Genomic DNA, 20,505 nt, shown 5'->3' on the forward strand with positions numbered 1-20,505 from the left:
CCCTGCAGCTGCTGTAGTCAATTGTGATACACCCCCACTGGAAATCTGTGAAAAAGTGCTTAATATGTCATCGGATTACTCCGAGATAAATAAAGATTCTGATTATATTTTGGGCAGTCCAGAAAAAAAAACACTATGATCTCATGACTATGCTCCGCACGTTCACTGAATCACACTCACCATTGTGGTAAAGTATGGTCAAGTAACACCAATTACATTCATGGATAGTAAAAAGGGCATATACTTACATGCTATAGTAGGTCCTAAGTCAGAGGGCTTAGTTTTGGATTGTATAATGAATGGATTAAGCGTGACAGAGGGCACAAAAAGTTCCCCAGGATAAAGAGTTAAGCTCTGTGGCTGTTAATTGACCTTTCAATAATGTGTGCACTGCACAGATAAATACAAACAAGGGCATGCCCTCATACTTGTTTTCCTGCAGAGTAAAACAGCCAGAATTATCACAGCGTTTATTCTGGTTTTAGGAGTTAGCAGTGTTGCGGATCAAACGTAGAAATGTGTAACTAACCAATACCAAACGTTATTCTTTAATAAATCGGATTGTTACATCTAACCGAGATTGAATAACATTTACCAATGCTTACTGGTGTTGATAAGCATTCACAAAAAGGTTGATCCACTGACCACAGCAATTAAGGATTAAGTGGCTCCTCATAGTTTATGCCGAAGCTCACTTCAACTTAAAACACAGTCCATCGAGAATTAAAAGTATAGTTTTTTTTCTGTATCCACTTTTAAAACAGGCACAATTTGTAACTACAAATTGTTAACATGCTACTGCTTGCAGAAGGGTCTCCACTAGAAGGAGGTCTATAGAGCCCCTCTAGAGGATACTTTTGGCCTACTCTTCCATGCTGGCCATGTGTGTGGCTACTCACATCTCTTCTATTCAAACTGCTGGATGGACAGGGGCAGTGGGATTTAAGATAGCATGCTCGTTGTGTCAACTGCCGTTCCAGGATATTGAACTGTCAACCTCTGGATTGAAAGCTGTCACCCAGCAGTAGATGGACAAAGGCCTGTAGAAATGGTGAAATACAGCACATGTGAATGAATCGTAGTCATACAGCTTACAAAAATAAATATATTCTGCCAGAGATTAAAATAAATGCCGGTGTGAGGAAGGCCAATTCTAATAGTTGTTCCCGTATAAAACGTACAGATTGTATACATTGTTGCTGGCTTCACAAAAGGATCAGTTTGAAGCCAGAAGTGTATGTGAATCAACGGACGAAGGTCTGTGGCCTGTCTACAAGCTTCTGCATGCCATTCATTAGGAACTCATAGGAAATGAGCTCATATTGAGATGGATAGCAGTGTGAAAAGTGTGGAAATAGCAGTCATTCCCAGTCCATTTCCTTGATCAATGTTTTCAATGCTGGCGCCAGCACTTTGAAAACCTTTATGCAACACAGCATTGGTTGGGTCTGGAGAAGGTCAGTTTATTGTGTCCCAGGGGCTGAAGAGGTGTACCTATATTCCACACGAAAAGTGTTTCATTTTCACTCTGTGAATCTTGCACAGTATACTCGTGCCGTCGAGTGCATATGTATGAGACAAAGCAGTGTGTGTGCTTAAATATTAATCATTATGCTTCCAATATAGATTTGAAGTTTTCGTGACTGCAGGAATCCATACTCTTTGGTTCTTTCGGTAAAGTCACGTAGGTACAAAATAAATTAATCACGACGTTTCAGGCGCAACACAAGTGCCCGTCATCAGGTGGAAACAACCACAGCAATAAACAATTGTTTAATGATGCTCCCACCCAATGTTTTGCCTGGTTTGAATACATCTCTTGAAATTGTATGTAAAATTACATTTAAATAATAAAGTGTAAAATAAAATTTATTATTTTTCAATTTCATAGCCATCTCTGCAATTACTATCATTTAATTTGTTTATGTTATAATTATGTTCTGCTCTTTATTGTAATCATGACGAATTCAGATTAACCAAGCTTAACTGTATAAAGACTGATAATACATTCATAATGTAACATTTAACCTTACCAACCTATCTTCATTATCACTCGGAAAAATGTCACCAGTAACAACAGATGATTAGCATGCACTCTGAATTGAGATTGTTTTGGGGTTTTGTTTTTTCTACACATGTGAACTGCATGTAGTGTCACCCCATTACATCTTACGTAAAAAAAACGAATAAGAACTGGCATTCATATTCAACTTGGCACAAATGAAACATATTGGTTGAATAGCTTCAAGAAAAAACATATATACCGAATTGCAACGTGACATGACATCCTAAAACTCATGCCACTCAGCCAATATCAGCTGCTCATTAGTACCGTAGTCACTGCTAAGTGGTGGTAGAAACAACTTAAGACAATAACCGTTAATGCTCTTTTGAGCATGCATGTCATGTTTGTGAATGCTATGTGCGTTAGCTTCTGGCGTTGAAGTTTACTTTTAAATGTTTGCGTTTAAGCGTAATTGTTCTGTAGATAGGTGTGTGTTTGGTGTTGTTAGCAATGCCATTACTTCACAACTGCAGTTGCGTGCTAATTTCTTGTTAGTTGGTTTTCAAAGTTGTTTCAATATTTAGTAATATAGTACTGGGTTTGTTTAACTAACTCTCCAATGTTCACATACTTTGCAATATATAATAACCATTATTTATACACACATTTATGACAGTAGTGATTCCTCATCACTATCCATGATCTAACTATTGCAGGATGAAGGTACCAATACACGGACCTCATTCCTAATAGTATTGCCACAATCCAGTTATTGTTATATTTACATTTTTGTGTCAATTCAAATCCATCTGTAGTACTAGATCATGTGCACAGAATGAAAACGTTGTGTTCTATTTAGCACATTGGTATGTCTCTTTTCATGATCAAATTCAATTTCCATACAGCACTCGCTCCTCCTCTTGGTCTCCTTTCATTTCAATGTTTTGATCCTAATTTCCTTCACTAATGGTCCGACGTATACTGGTGATATCCCGTAGTATGCTTCAAACTATTATTTTGTTTTGCAAACTTGTACTTGCCTTTTGTTTGCTTATATTTATTTTGAGCCCAATGATGCAGCTTCATTGTTTACATTCTTTAATACATTTGTATGGGTATTTTTTGTTGGCTATTATGTTGTCACCAAATCTGAAATGGTTCATTCTTTCTCCATCTCCATTTAGGCCTTTATTTCAGAGTACATCTTCTAATGTCGCCTTGAATCGACTGAGTGAGGGTTATCTCCTTGCGGGTCTCATCTTCCAATGAGTATTTTTTCTTAATATAATGCTTATGTAGTTGTTTTACCTTTGTAAATAAGTTTGATCAAATATGTATATATTTGTTATTAAAGCCTTGTTTTCTGAGATGTTACATGACTGCCCAAGTTCCACGGAAGCATATTCCATTCTAACGTATTTCATGTAATGTTTGAAACATCTGTACTGTATTCACTCTATTGGTTCATTTCTAACTCTAACTCTTGTTAAGATGATCCAATATGAGTAAACCTGTCATAGACAATTCTGATACTAGTAGGGACTAACCCTCGTGGATACTGGCCAAATTCATAATTAAATATATCCAAAGAAAAAAAACATGTTTGATACGAAATATGACCCATCCATACATGTTATTTTGTCTAATTTGTTTAAAAACAAATGTATATAATAGTACTATGTAGTCCATGGTAGTAAAATCTTCTCTAAATCCAGTTTATTTGGTTCACTATATTTATGAACAGTATGTATGTACGTATCATAGGATGTCAATGGGTCTGTAATTGTTCAAATGAGTAGTATTATTCATTTGCATATAGGAATGATTGAGACGTAATTTCCTGATGAATTTATTTAATTTCTCGATGAGTCTTGACTTAAAGCTTTCGTGACTGCAGTAATTCATATTCTTTGGGTCTTTCAGTAAAGTCACGTAGATAGGTTCTAACAAAATAACAAAACTACGACGTTTCGATCGCAACACAAGCGATCGGAACGTCGTAGTTTTTTGTTACTTTATTTGAACCTATCTACGTGACTTTACCGAAAGACCCAAAGAGTATTCTCGATGAGTATTTGAATTTCATGGCGGGTCACCCGGGGTCCCATAAGCCCCCGACTCTCACGTAAACATTATATTATAATGTAAACAAAAACTTTGCTGTTTTTCACCAATGGGTTTGAAGGATGGTGGCAAGTAATGTCTTGTTAAACTGTGCCTTTAAAACTAAAAACTACTTACCTGCAGTACCTCTATTTAAGTACACTATCGAAAACTAATGTACACCCCTCTGTCAATCATCGTGTTTCTCAGTGTGGATTTGTGAACACACTTTGTAAACAGTACATAAAATAGTACGCGTTTTCAATAGCGCTGTTCATATTGTAACAAGCGTTTCTACCAACGTTACTCTACAGAGTAGTGGGTCGCCGCTCCTCTTATCCACATTGATACGAGCGGTATGTGGGGACTATGGCTTAACCGCAATAACAACTATCTGCACAGATGCATACGGATAAGAGAAGTATTATCAAACAGGAGGAATTAACGGTACTGGCTGCAGATATTGGTAGGTCACAAATAATAATGAAGATAAGAGAGCAGTTTCACTGTATTATGCATACCGTTATGACAAATAAAATGCTTAAGTCGTGTAGGCAGTTTTAGCAGCTTTGGACAAGACTGATCTTGCCCATACCCGAGCATGGAATGCATTCGCTTGTCCAGCTCTTCTGCGCATTCGTCCTCGCTGCTGCGCTTGGACGACACGACAACAGAATGATCCGCGCCAGGTGGGTCGCGGCGTTTATGTGCACGGTGGGACGGAGTCGCCAAAATAATTAATTAATTACTTAGTTACTTCATTACGATTTTGACTTACGTTTATTCGGGACCCCGGGGTCCCGCCATAAGGTTCCTTTGGTAAATAGATCCAACATCTGATCTCGCATCTTTGAGAATGTTCATAGTTATTTTTGGGTCAAATACGACTGCGGTAAGTTTCAATTCACGCGCTGAAAAATAAAACATAATCACGTCACATTTGAGTCTTTATCATATTTCATTACATGTGTTTATCTTTTTTGTAGTTTACATCGATCTTTTTAAACAGATATATGTGTATAGATGCGTAATGAATACATTATTTAAATGCAATCACAATGCATTATAAAGCATTGCAATACAAGTATTGGTGATGGATGACGTGCTCTGGCATTAACAAACATAACCTATTGTCCACTTGAAGTGTAACAATTTTGTCAGCCATAGCTGCTTGCACTCCTCATTTCTATTCTGACAGCTCATATCAATATCTCACCTCCACATGATAAATAGTGTCTTGGAGCTTGTGTTCCGCTTACAAATGGTGCCATTACTGGGAATTATTGCAGTGTTTCACAGCTTTTACATTATTAATTACCTTGGATAAGCTACATTACCATCCTGTACAAATCAATTAACCTACATCAGTATTTCACAAGGCTAGGTAATGTATTTGTCATGAATAATTTATTAAAGTTCATTAGGGAAACTTATTGTACATTTTTGGAAGAAGTAATTTCACGCTCAAATCTTTAACACCTGTCCTGTGCCGTGTGTTTTGTAAGAATAGGTTGTCCTTGTACATACTCTGTTTGTGCTCAAATCATGGCAAAATGCTAGGTAGTAAGTGCATCCATTCATGAGCGTTGAGTTCGATAAAATGGATGTTGAGTAATGAGGATCATCTGTTTTCACGACTGAAGGCCTTAACTGTTCCAGAGTGATATGACATTTTGACACGTTGAATTCCAATTCGATTCACCCTCATTCATATAATAATGCTCTTGAATATGCCCTTTGAAGCCATAAAGATTGTATGAGAATTAAAATAATGTATGATAAATACCATGTGCAGAACAAACATAAAATTTTGCGTCATAGAGGATTATGGGTAATACAATAATATTAAGGCCTTTCCACAAAGTGTTGGGTATAGAACAATGTGCTAACCATTGTTTTTCAATAATTATCCATGTCACATATTGGGTTTCTGTAGAATATTCCTGTTTTTAGCTAATTGAAACTCTCAATGTAGGTGGATGGCTTGTATAACATCTGGAAATCTAGGAACATATGTTTAACAGGCCAGGCTCTGCTGATGAGACTTAGAATTTTCCTGTTTCAACAATTACAGTACTGCTGCAAAATTGTGGGCCAAACATTCAAAATGATGATGATCTGTGAGTTCACTCATATTTGAAAAAAAAAATCGAATTTAATGCATGATATATTTTAGCATGATATCCATGTAGAATTGAGTATAAGCTCCATGATTACAGAATTACCATCCTTCATAAGTTATATACTGTAAATATCTCAGGCTGCAAGTATGCTTACAGCAGTATTGTATTACAGGAATGGTAAAGTATTAAATTGCAATAAAAAATGCAACTAGATGCACAAGCTAGTACTAAAAACACAAAAAACACTTCCCCAATGAGTATGGTTCGCAGTATAGGCCAGCATAATTATCTATGTTCTTTACTTGCTAAGTGATTACGTAAATATGCATTCAATGATAGATTTCCACCTATAAAATATACAACCGCAGGCATTAAAAATGAGGGCTTTAATCAACCCACAGTTGTTATGGCTTCAACCCAGGATTGCTATGCCAGTTCCAGTATCTAGACTCTACAGGAAAACGTGCAGTAAATAAGAGAACTGGAGTAAGTTCACTATAATGTGAGGGGTTGTTAACTACCTCACCGAGTATACAGGTCGTGGATTCGAACCCAACCCTGATGCCTGTATATTTGGAGTTTGCATTGTTGCCCCCTGGTCACGTGGATTTTTCTCCGAGCCCTTCGTTTTTTCCTCTCAACATTTAGAATCACGCGTTTTAGAGTATTTGGCTGCTATATATTTCCACATGATAAGCCACTTCGTTGAGCTATCATGTGTGTCCAGATCACTTCTGAAAAATAGCTAAATAGACATACTCTTTGGTTTTCTTATTTTATTATATTATTTTATTATGTTTTATTTTTATTATTTTATTACTTCCCTTCTACGTGACTTTACCGAAAGAACCAAGAAGATGAATTCCTGCAGTCACGAAAGCTTTAAATCGAAATTTATACTCTTTGGTTCTTTCGGTAAAAGTCACGTAGGTATAAAATAAAATAAATTAAATCACGACGTTTCTATTGCAACACAAGCAATCATCATCAGGTGGGAAAAGGACAGCAAGAACAGTTTTTGCTGAAGTGGGAGAGAGAATTCGCCGTGGTAAGAGGGTATACAGGCAAGGAAGGTGGAGGAGCAAGTAGGGGGAGAGGGAGGGGTGAGGGTGTGGGGTATTGGGAGGGCGAGCGCTGCGTGGTGTAGTAGTACCTGGCATATATGATAGACGACAACCACTACAGAGCAATTGTGGTTGTCGTTGTGTGGTTTTCCCACCTGATGATGATTGCTTGTGTTGCAATCGAAACGTCGTGATTTATTTTATTTTATACCTACGTGACCAAAGTGTATGGATCCCTTTAGTCACGGAAACTTCAAATCTAGATTGAGCTAAATAGACAGTTGGGCCTTACCTGGTAAAATAAAAAGTGAAGTTTTAGTTTCATTACATTTCGGGATCCAGAGCCATAATTTAATACAGTGATCATTTTTTTTCGTCTCATATCACTTGAAATATTTTAATTGTTTTACTGTCCCATTTGGACAGTTGTGTTCTCATCATTAGATGTGACATTATCCATGTGATGTTCTTATCATTCGTTCCAAAATATTGCGTCTTACACATGCAATTGGATGCACGTACTGTTAGCCTTCAAAATCAATGCCCGGTGGTGCAGTTGCAAAGCGCTGAGAGCATATATGTCATCTGCATGTAGAATTAATGTATAATTCACCACAGATATTCCTGCTGTATACCAATTAACAAAATACAACGATCTACTTTGTAGTTCTATGAATGACTGGGGAACGTGATGTTCGTGAGAACCTATTTAAGACGGTATGGCATATGAGGGGGTTGTGTAGCCATCGTCATGCCTGTCTGCCTTTCTCTCCTCATTGCTGATATTTGAACCCCACACTCAGTAATCATTTAAGACTGAGTCAACCTACGGAAGGCCCGGGACCCATAAATACCGTGTTAATTCAGTCAGAGTCAGCTTCAAAGTAGCAAGCAGGAAAATGATTTTAAGTGAAAATCACACAAGTGACTGCAGGTCAATATTTGTTTGCCTTAAATGTCCATTTGCCTTCACATACTGTAATGTGTACACAGATATAGTGTCAGACATGTTACAATGACACAAGCCTTAAGAAAACCTGTACAACTATACAATGGCAATAAATAGTGCGTGCACCATCAGATTCATGATGTTTCAATTTAATTGGTAATGAAACCTCAGTGCAGGCAACTAATGACCATGAAATAATAATGGATGATATGTGAAGAGGGTACTGCTTGTAAAATGCATCATTAAAATGTCTTATTGGTGGAAGAAAAATATGTTGTTATTTTATTAAAACATACTGCGTTATTTTCATTAATTAGATCACATGTGCGTGGTAGTTACAAACAAAGTAAAAGCAAATGTTTTCGTATGCACTTCTCTTTTTTCATGCATAAGGACGTGCATTGTGGACATGTATAATTTAGGGTTAATATGTACAATAAAGTGTAACACAATAAAGTTTAACACGTAGGAATTTATATTTACGCAATAATAAAAAAAAACTTTTTTACAGACGTACAATTAAACAAATTTCCTTACATGTCTTCATGTTTATTAACAGTGTTTATATATGAACACAACATATCTAGAGGGAAACCTACAATTATATATATTTTGAAATAAAGTTATTAGCTATTTTCATTTATTCCAAAATGTATTGCAGTATACTGTATACATTATTTGCATTGTTGTATTGCTTATGGAAGATATTCTTGAGATACTTAAGATGTTATCATTTTAACACACGATCCTTTCCTCCCTTAAAGCAACTGACATCAAATAGCCTTATGTCACAGTGTCTCAAGCACAAGGGTCCAGTTAGTTGTGTTTTAAGCAAGATAAATGTTTCACACAGAGGTGGGATCTTGGAAACCACGTGGAAAATATTACCTACTGAGGCTCCTTCTGTGAATATTGCCTAATATAAAATCATCCCACGTGGCTTCTCTTTATCGATAATGTGTCCAAATTGTAAAACCATACCATATGGTCACAGAGCCTCACCAATACATAGGTCAGCATCCCAACAGACTATAAAACCAGCAATTATTTCTCGATATGAAATCTGAAAATTAAATATTGATAAGACATTCTTGCAATTTAAATGCAAGCCTTGCAAACACAAATTGTACGTGCACGTTATTTATATGCATAGGTTTTGGAGGTTAGTGCTGTACAGCTCTCTGAATGTGTGTTCGGGTTGTTCTGGATGTTGTTCGCTCAGTGTGCTGGAAGCTCTGCTCACCATGAAACCTCTAGGATGTTAAGCAAATTCATTTCCTGAAGAGGCTTCCAGCACACCATGCCAAACAACACGTGGTACAAGCTAAACACACATTTGAGAGCTAAAAAATAACTTGCTTCTATTTCACTCACAATAATACCTGTTTTTTTTTTACAACTTTTGTTACAACTGCTACTATTGTAGACTTCATGTTAGGTTAATGGGGAGTTATGATCATTCTAGTCACATTATATTGCCACAGCTTTATGTCATTATTTTCAATAATGGGGAAATATCAAGGGGTAATGTATAATTCCTACAATTAATTGTTTCTGAAACGATTCTTCAGTGATTTACTTTGTAACATAGGCAATGGGATATAAAGTATCGCCATTGGAGGAAATGAGCCAGTGGCGTAAATTTTACATCACAATTACACGGGTCATTCTCATCGTGGTAGCTATTTTATCCACCACCACAAAATGATAGGCTAAGTCGACCCTCATCCAGGATTTTAACTCACAATATGTTCTGATTATTTATGGATTAATCTCTTTAAACGTATTGCCATCTTACTGGATTATTTCTCATCCTGGATTATTATAATCCAGTGCGAGAGTTATGAATGGTTATATTATTTAGGTACACTATACATTGGAATTAAATTGTGCCCTTTTGTGAAAGCATAAAACTAGAAACACATGAAATCCTTTCAGATCTGGGAGACAATGTTTATTTTGTGTTTGTCTGCCCTGTGGCCCCAACTAAAGGACCAGTGTGGTTTTAGCTTAGTAACATGACATCTTCCATTATACCCCAGAGCCATCCCAGTCAACGCACTGGATTGTAATTGTTTATTTACCATGTAGCGCTGGCTTGCTAAACATCATCACATTGTACATTCTGATTGGTTTGACATTGAACAACATTTAACTGAAGTTGGCGGCCAAATAAAGCGCTTCTTAAAATATCAGAGGCTGCATTTCACTTACAAATCCATGTAGGTCAGTCCACCCAACACTGTAAAGGAGGACTATGATCATTCGTCGTAATTCTGAAAAGCTACGTTTACATACACACGTAAGTAACCATTATATACATTCTAATTAATTATCATTGTGGTATATATATATAATACAATGCATGAGTGGAAAACGTACAAAGTAACTATTAAAATATTTTTTTTTAAATTAATGATTTTTAGCCCTTACTCCACTGCTGGATGATGGCCTGCACACACCGTGTCAGTCAGTCATTGACTATACTTCACCATACTGGTCAGCGTGGGATGATGAAGAAAGGGAGGCCCAATTTATGTATCACATGCTACTTCTTATTCTTCTTTCATATGGCCAATGAAGAGAAACTGTTAGAAATTCAGTTCAAAGTGATTTAGCCATTAAATTGCAGTTATACCTCCATAAAATGTATATTTGGGGCAGTGCAGAGTTACGTGGTCCATGGTTCGGTATTTACAGCCAGTCCCACACAAGGGAGTCGTTTTTCCACTTGTGCATTGCATTTGGTATCTACATATTTATGCTACTGATGTTAGCCTTTCCTAGGCAGTGGCAAGGAAATTAAATCAGCTCTCCTGGTTCATGTTGCAGTGAGTGGATCACTCTGCCATGACTCTACCTCTTAGTAATAAAGTACTACAACAAACATATTGGCATACATAACACAACATATCATTTAGATTCCTTATATGATTTAGAATAATAATGTCATTAAATTAAATATAAAACGTATTTATTTGTGTTTCTGTGCACATCCATGTTCAAGTCACATAACAACATTTGCAGTGTTGTTTGCATCACATTTTGAATAAGATCACAAAAGGTTACATTGTTTTTGAATTCTACCAACCGAAATTGAAGTATATCGTTTCTGGTATGTTTTCATTTAATGTGCTTTTAATCAGTGTGAAGTGTTTAATATACGAATATAATTGTGAACGACATAACACGATAAAAAAAATAAGTGTGTTTGTGAATTTTGTCCAATATGATATAAATAAATGAAACTTTGGGAATGTTTAAGGAAGTGATGTTCATAATTAGACAGATTGTAGGAGAATTAATACGGAGTCACTAAGTTGTGAATCTGTGAGGGTTATATTCATATGTAATCCCTACAAAAAAAAAACCCAAATACTCCACATCTAATTCCCAATGCGTCTATGGTGGCAGAGCCTCACATCTGTGAGCACTTCACCATTTGCATTCAATTTATATGAGAGGTTCATTTTTAAACCCTGCCACTCTGAATGCAATTACATGAGCTTATTTAAGTCATTACATACAGCAAAACACTGTACTGCATATTTATCAACTTGTATATGCTTATTTAAAACACGAGATATGCAAGTATTCGTACTGTGAGCCTTGAAAAGCAATGCCCAGTGATGCAGTTGCAAAGCGCTGAGTACATATATGTCATCTGCATGTAGAATTAATGTATAATTCGCCACAGATATTCCTCACACAATCACTATAATTAATTTTGCAATTCGGGTTACAGGTAATTTTTAAAAAGTGGGATTTGGTTTAAAATTAAAATACACTTTTTTTTTAATGGTGTCACAAAGTCTTTATCATCTCATTAACGGCAGCAGAGGCTTTGGTTTTTCCCCACATATATTGCAGAGCAGCTTTCAGAATCGAACCATTGATTCATGGCAAGGTGGCTCAGAGGCGAAGTTGCTGACCGCAAGCCTGCCCACACACACCCATATGTAAACGAGATACTAATTACGTGCTAAATACGTGAGACCACATTAATGTTAAGTAAATATTTTAGCAATGAGATGTCACTAACAAACCGTTTGAGACAAATTTTTTACTTGAAACTTTCGTGACTGCACACATTCATATTCTTTGAGTGAAATATGTATGGTTTAGCACCAGACTATAATTATACACCTTTAATATATGTCACTACATTCCCATGCCCGAGTAATGTACATGAAAATTCAACAATTCCATCGTTATCCATCAATGCACATCGTGGATAAATGTATATGCGTTTACAAGGAACTGTCCAATGCTATGGAAATATTAAATGATACTGTTCCGGAAAGAGTGTTTGCTCTGATGAAATGAGGTTGTCGAGCTGCACTGGTTCAACACAATAATCCCAGAGTCTCTTATTGCCTCATGTTGGTAATCCCAGATTGCATTGACACCGCCAAATTCCCAGTGTCCCCTTGGGCTGGAGGTGACTCATCACGCCGCTCGGTACAGCCAGCATGGAGCTCGACACAGCACAGGATGGACGCGCATGCGGGCATGGAAATGGGCAGTCACCACACACGACTGTGAGACACATCGCTGCTTGTGCTACTCAGGCCAGAGCTGTCTTCTACCAAACAAGGCTGTGCCTGTGTTGGATGTGAAATGAGTCTGGCTGTGGATGGAGATGCATACCATTGCATTACAAATTGCTGTATAAATAGTATTTTCATGGAAAAGGGTTTGCTTATGTGTTTTGATAAAATGTTAATAAAGAGGAATATAAGGAGCTTGCGGGGTGATGTTTTGTGATTCAGTGAAGTGTGTTTTTTAAATATAAATCAGCTGATATGTTTGTATTAGCTGGCCTAATATAGCACGACGATATTTTTTAAAGCTCAGGTTTAAATAAATTTCGCATTCCAATCGTATTTGCACCATAAACATCACCGATCACGACCTCTACTCCATTCCAGACCACCCTCACGTCACCGATAACAAAACATTCGTAAATTAGGAAGTTGTAATTCATGCATGTATTCAGCTTGTTTCTACTTAGTTGATTTGGCTGTTAAAAGCATTGATTGGAAACGTTTGTCATATAAGCAAAGAACGGATTCTTTAGCCTCGAGTCAACACTACAGTGTTATCGATGATCTTGCACCAACTCGTTCTGTGCTCTTCTCACCACACCATGTGTCCTGTCACCTGGCACAATGTGGTATTTATATCCACAGTATCTCGTCATTGGAAGAGATGACATTGTTTGGAATGTCCACGAACATAATTGTTTTATCTTAGTATTATGATGTATATTGCGTTTGAAATATAGAGAAAGCTAAACATATATATGCATATATAATGTTTCATAGCATAGTTATTTCATATATCCAGAATATGTTACCTTTCATGTATATTGAGAGTCTTTGATGGGTATGATAAATATTTGACCAATTACCTAATGTATGTATATGACTGCTACTACAGTATACAGCTAATGCTAAACGACACTGTTTAGAAAAAAAAACAAATTTTTGTTTATGGCACATGTACTGTACATAAAATAAATAAACGTACTGTATATGTCAATGTGTAATTATAATGAGCACAAACACATCGAAGCCTAATTTATCTTGAGGGAAGTTCCATCAGCAAGTATTGTTATTTTCTTAGCAAGTAGTAGGTTATCAAATATACAGATAGCACCTTCTCCAAATACTTTCATTTATGCCAATAGAGCATGCCATTTACCCATTTTAGGTCGAGCAGACGTAGGCGACATTTGAGTAGCAATTACCACTAACAAACATGTAATTTAACCCACAATGCAAAAAATATGTTGCTTTACTTATACATAAGTTATAGTAAAAGGCTTTTATTTATAGCATTCGTGAGTAATACTGTTTTGGTTAAAAATTAAATATAAACTAAAACACAAAGAATGTACTTCATCGTTATTATTTAATGCGAAACGAACACATGCTATGCGTGTATACACGTTCACTTCACATTGAATTAGTACCAAATCTGTAGACACATGCTACTAACAAACTTTCAGTTTGGCTCTTGAATCGGGTGCAACCGCAACAAACAATAAACAAAAACATGAACAAGAAAACATCTTAAAGTGACTATGTGACTATGTGCAAACAGAAAATCCAAGAAAAGACAGAAAAATATTGCAGAAAAATCACCGTACACCAACGCTGTGTGCAAAAATCTCAGTGGGATGCAAGTCAAACAACAACAACAACCACAAGACAACTTAGATTGAAGCCATCAGTCTAACTCCGTACTACAACAAACAAACATGGCCAAACCAAATTTTCTTTCGAAATCACCAAAATAAAGCCATAAAAGCAATGCAACAGTGATCATAGGAACTGTGACCGAATTTTCACAATACACGACATAAACAACATGTACCACCAAACCCTGCAGCCATAGCTGGCTGCATGAGTCACTCCACAACAGCAGGAGCATCAGTCGGAGGATCAACATTTTTCAATGCACCTTTAAGATCAGCACACTAAATCAAAACACAGATCATACTTTGCAGCGATCATCCGGAGCGAAACATTTTATTTTATTTTAGGCCACTGAATAGCAGTTGGAGCTAGGCGTGTACAACTCCTCTAGAGCAGTTTTGAGTGAAGATCTCATAGGTAGTGATTCAAGTTGCAGTTTATTGGCAATAGCATTCCAGACCCTGGGGGCATCAATAGCAAAGGCGGCTTCCTCCAGTATTTGTATGGCAATAGAAAATGTGAAGCTGGTAAATGAGCAAAGACCTTAGGTCAAATTTGTTCTTTGAAACAGAGAGGAGATCCAGTAGGTAATCTGCGGATTTTTTTTAAGTACATCGTGAATGAATAAGATCTGGTGCACAAGCCGTCGAACATTAAGATATGTTAAGTTTGACCCAATGTAGAGATCACAGTGGTGAGTTCTCTATGGGCAGTTCAATGCAAATCTTAAGGCTGAGTGATAAATTGAGTCAAGCTTCTTCAGTACAGTACTTGGGGATGATTTATACACGATGTCACAGTAATCAAGTAGAGGCAGTATGGTAGCTTTTATCAATTCCAAACGGAACATAGGGCGGAAGCAGTGCTTGTGTCGATACAGAAAACCAATTAATTTGATTGTCTTTTTACCAACAAATCAATGTGATCTTCAAAATTCAGTTTTTAATCCAGGATGACCCCAAGATACTTATAGATCTTGACTTGCTCTATTTGATAATTATTTAAGGAATGTAATTGGGGAAAAATAACTTCCTGCTTTAGTCCTGGTGAAAAGCATAGCACCTTGGTTTTGGAGGTATTCAGGACTAGTTTAAGAGCAACTAGCTGATGTAGTTTGTTGAAATCCACTGGAGCTTACCAATCACGTCATCCGGAGAGCGGCCAGCAGTAATCAGTATCGCGTCATCTGAAAAAAGATTTACCCTGGAATGATCCAGGTCAGTACCCAAGTCATTGACATAAAAAGAGAACAGGAGGGGGCCGAGGATAGAACCCTGTGGAACCCCTTTTGTTATCTTAACACTATTTGACCTCCAACCATCTGTGAATACAGTTTGGGTGCGAAAAAATAGGTAATTTTTTTACCAAGTCAAGAAAAAGACAGGCGCAGTACTGCTTATTATCAAGGCTACTGTAAATGTGATTCAGAGAGCCTAATGCAGCAGATGTGGTGCTGTATCTTTTTTGCGGACAGGAAACTGCTAATTTGGTAGTTCAATAGTTTTTCAAAATTTTTCATCAACGTGGACAAAATTGAGATAGGTCGGTAGTTATTTGGATCATCTTTAGAGCCCCCTTTGTGAAGTAGACGAACATAAGAATGTTTCCATTCTAGAGGAACTGATGCTTCTTTGATGGACAGGTTGAAAATATGGGCTATAGGTGTGTATATTAGGGAACCAACAGTTAGTAGAGCAAAGATGGGAATACTATTGTATCTGCTCTGGTAGAGGAGGGTCCTTTGAGGCAGGACAGTTGTTTCAGAACATTACTTTCGTGGATTGGCTGGAAACTAAATTCGCTTAATGTTTGCACAGGGGTGTAGGAATTTGCATGAGCAGGGGTGACTCCCAATATATTATCAAAAAGGTTACCAGCTTCAGAAAAATGAAGATTAAAATTGTCAACAATTTTTTTGTTATCTGAAAAATATTCCCCATTTCGGTTAAGCTCAACGGGAAGATTATCTGTTTTGGATGCCTTTTCGATACATTTGATTGTTTTCCAGAAAATTCTGGCATTTCCATGTGATTCAAAGAGAGTGGAGGAAAAGTAAGCATTTTTTGCATGCCGAATTTTTTTGATGCATCTATTCCTTAAAATCCTGTATTCTAGCAAGTCATTGACCAAATTACTTTCCTGAGCACATGTCCAAGCCTTGTCCCTAGTTTTCATGAGCTTAGTAATGAAAGTATCAAACCATGGTGGGCGGTTGTCTTTAGTTTTAAATCTAACCAACGGAGCATGTTTGTTAAGAATTTGGAGAAACATTTACCTGAAAGTCTCCCAAGTTGTAGTCAGGTTGGGGATATCACAGACCTTGTCAATATCCGAGTGAAGCACATCATTAGTAAATGCTTGAGTGCTGATGTGTCTCATGGAGTGCTTATCAACCAATTTAAGGGGGCTTTGGGTCTGGCTGATGATCTCACCCCAAAAATGAAGGAGTGATCACTAAGGTTATTACCCAGAACACCAGTCAGTGTACGAAATTGTGAGGGGCATTTGTCAATAAGACGTCAAGCAGAGATGACTGTCCCGTATTTTTTAGGTTGGGTCTTGTGGGGATATTTATTAACTGAAACAGGTTAAATTATTCTGCAAAATTTGTGGCCATGGCCGGCGGGTTTAGCCAATTCCAATTTAGATCACCCACTAAAACTATTTCACCTTTAGGGAGGCCCCCAAGAAGCTCTTAACATCCTTCCCACTAGGCAGTCTATAGCAGCACACTACCAATATCTGTTGATTACTTGGGAAAGTTATTCTGAGAGCCAGACCTTCAAAGCAACATTTTTTTTAAACAAGGAGTGAGCTGGTGAACATGCGATAGTATTACGGACATAGATGTCCATTCCACCTCCTATAGATCCTCGGTCAAGCCGAAAAAGGTTGTTGTCAATCGTAATCTGCAAGTCATTGATGGCAGGAGTGAGAAATGTTTCTGTTAGGCAAAAAATGTCAAGGTCAAGATTTGCCACTTCTAGTTTTAGTTGACTTAATTTAATCACAAGCCCTCTGATGTTAACATGTAGAACACCAACACCTTGCTCTAGGGCAACGCCCGAGACATCTCGGGGCAGCAGCAGTGGAGAGAGCGTGGCTCTCTCTCAGAGCAGCAGTGGACGGAGCACGGCTCTCCCTCAAGGCAGCAGTGGACGGAGCACAACTTTGCCTCAGGGCAGCAGTGGAGAGAGTGTGTCTGGCTCCCTCACGGCAGCAGTGGAGATAGCACGGCTCTCCCTCAAGCCAGCAGTGGAGAGCACGGGGCTACTTCAGGGCAGCAGTGGACGGAGCATGGCTCTGCCTCAGTTTCGGTCCACTTAAACTAGCTTTGTAAGCTTACAAGCATTGGCTTACATTTTGTAATAAAGGACTCGACCACGATGTCTGGCTTGGTGTCCTTTATTCGGTTCTTCTCTCTTAACCCGCACGGCTGTCCTTCTATAAGACTCTATACTGACACTGATACTGCTCTCCTGCAGTTTCTCCCCTCGTCGTTCTCTCAGCCTCTCTCTCCTCTCGTCGCTCTCGTAGCCTCTCCCTCACACACAGCCTCGCCGGCTGTGTTCCCCGCAGCTCCTCGTCCGCCTTCTCTCCAGCCGCCCCACCGCTGTCTTCTCTCGCAGCTCCGCTGGCTGCTCCCTTAGCTGGCCACCGCTGGCCGCCGCTGCCACCCCTTGGCTTTGCCCACGTGGCCTTACTCTGGTCCAGTCCCACTCGTTCTGCCTTCCTCTTCCGGTCTCCTCCCTTAAGAACCTTAACCTTTCCTCCCACGTCACCTAACTCCACCTCTCCGTGACGTCACATCCGGGAGGTCGCCCGCGCCCGCATTACACCACCCTCCCCCGTGGAGAAAAACCCAGCCGACCTCGGCTGAACAACACCAACAGTAATGCGGGCGAACCCGAGCGTAACACACCAAAGGACACCAAGCATGCAATATAACAGTAAGAACAATCAACACAACTCAACAATCAATAACGTAGCAGAAGCAGGCAATAAATACACAGTAAGAACAATACAACATAACAATCAACGAAACACAAGGGATTTAGAGCGTGTGCGGGTCGCCGGCCCGTCCCGGACGGTCGGCGGCCCATCCGCGGAACGGGAACGTGATTGAGTTTGAGGAGCGACAGGGTGAAATCCCCCTGTCGCTGTTGGAAGTCCACCAACGTCCCGTGTCCTTGAAGGATCAGTCTTGGGCTTGTCCCGCGGATGCGTCTGCAGCGGGGTCGGAAGGGCTGCAGGGCTCGAAGGACCCGCAGATCTGGCAGGCACCCTCCGAGCAGAGCGCCTCGTCCCCTCCGGCGTCAAGGCCGGCCTGCCTGGAACAGGTACGACAGGCGCTCTAGCAAGATCAATGGACGCAGGCGGGGGAGAGTCGGCAGCAACAGACCCCGGCAAGGCAACATTGGGAGATGATGCATCATGTAGGGGAGCAACATACGGTTTCAAGCGCGACGTGTGAACAAACCAGCGGCGAGAACCAATTTGAACACGCGCCGACTGAGGATTAGGAACCTCAATGAGGCGGACAGGCCCTCGCCAAGGTTTGTGAAATTTGGGAGAGGTACCCGGCCGCACCTGCGGGCAATGGAGCCAGGCCAGGTCCCCAACCTTCCAGGGGCACTCCCCTTTGGAACGCCGTGCGTACCTCTCATTTCGGGCCTGAGCTTTGGCCGTAGCCACACGGGCACTCTCCCGCGCCTCCGAGACCCGGCGAACAGTGTCACGAATGTAGTCAGGAAGCGGTTTACAAGGTCCCCTCACACCGGTTCCCATCTGCACATCCATTGGCGGCACGTTTTCCCGACCATACATAAGGTAAAATGGCGAATAACCCGTAGCCGCATGAGGAGTCATCCTGTACGCCGAAAGCACCCCCGGGATGTGCAGGTCCCAATCCGATTGTTGCTCACTCACCGTGTGGCACAGCATGGCAGACAATGTCCGGTTTAGCCGCTCAACCATACCATCCGTTTGCGGATGGTATGGGGATGTCCGGACCTTCTTAGTCCCTAGGCCCGCGCATACTTCCGCCAATAATTTCGAAGAAAAATTTCGGCCCTGATCCGTAAGGAGTCTCTCCGGCGCACCCTTGTCCATAACATATCCGAACAAAAAGGCGTCGGTAATGGCCGCGGCCGATTGATCGGGCAACGGCCAGGCCATCGGCCAACGGGAGAGGTACTCAACCCCGACCAGCAAATATTTATTACCCCTCGCCGAAGGTGGGAAAGGTCCCAAAATGTCCAGTGCCACCAATTCATTGACCCGAGACACCCGAATTGACTGTAAGGGTGGCACATAAGGATGTTTAGGAGGCTTACGCCGGGCACAGTCAGGGCACGCGCGGACGTGCCCCACGACATCCGTCGACATGCCGTGCCAAAAATAATGACGTTGCAACGTCAACAAGGTCTTCTGCACACCCAGATGTAATAGCGTGTCACAATGGAGAGTTCTAATCAACTCGTATCGGAGGGACGCAGGCACCACTAGACGCCAGTGTTCCTGGAGACTTTCCCTCCACATAAGCAGACCATCTCGGACCGCGGTTTCCGGCGCACCCTCCGTAACCGGACCCCCAACCTCCACTTTGGATCGCTTCCGCAAGGACACTAACGACTCATCCATCATTTGCTCCCTTATCCAAACAGACCGTGGCAGATTCAAAACCCCATCAGTCGGCCCCGGTTCCACAGTAGCATCCGACTTCTCCACAGCCAATACCACCGGCTGAGGGGGGGGTAGGCTGGGCGCACATCTCTGCGTCCCCGACGCACATTTGCAAGGGGAGCGCTGCGGCAACCTAGAAAGTGCGTCTGCGTTCGCATGGCGCACCCCTTTACGATGGTGAATTTGAAATGAAAATTCTTGCAGCGTGTCCAACCAACGCGACAGCTGGCCGGAAGGTTGATCCATTTTAAGGGCATATTGCAAGGCCGCATGATCCGTACGTACGATAAAGGAACGGCCGTACAGGTACGGTCGAAACTGACGTAGGAAAAAAACGACGGCTAAGAGTTCCCTGCGAGTGACACAGTAGCGT

Source organism: Lethenteron reissneri, chromosome 34, assembly GCF_015708825.2.
Source record: "Lethenteron reissneri isolate LAM-NWPU_2019-01 chromosome 34, ASM1570882v1, whole genome shotgun sequence".
Classification (NCBI taxonomy): Eukaryota; Metazoa; Chordata; class Hyperoartia; order Petromyzontiformes; family Petromyzontidae; genus Lethenteron; species Lethenteron reissneri.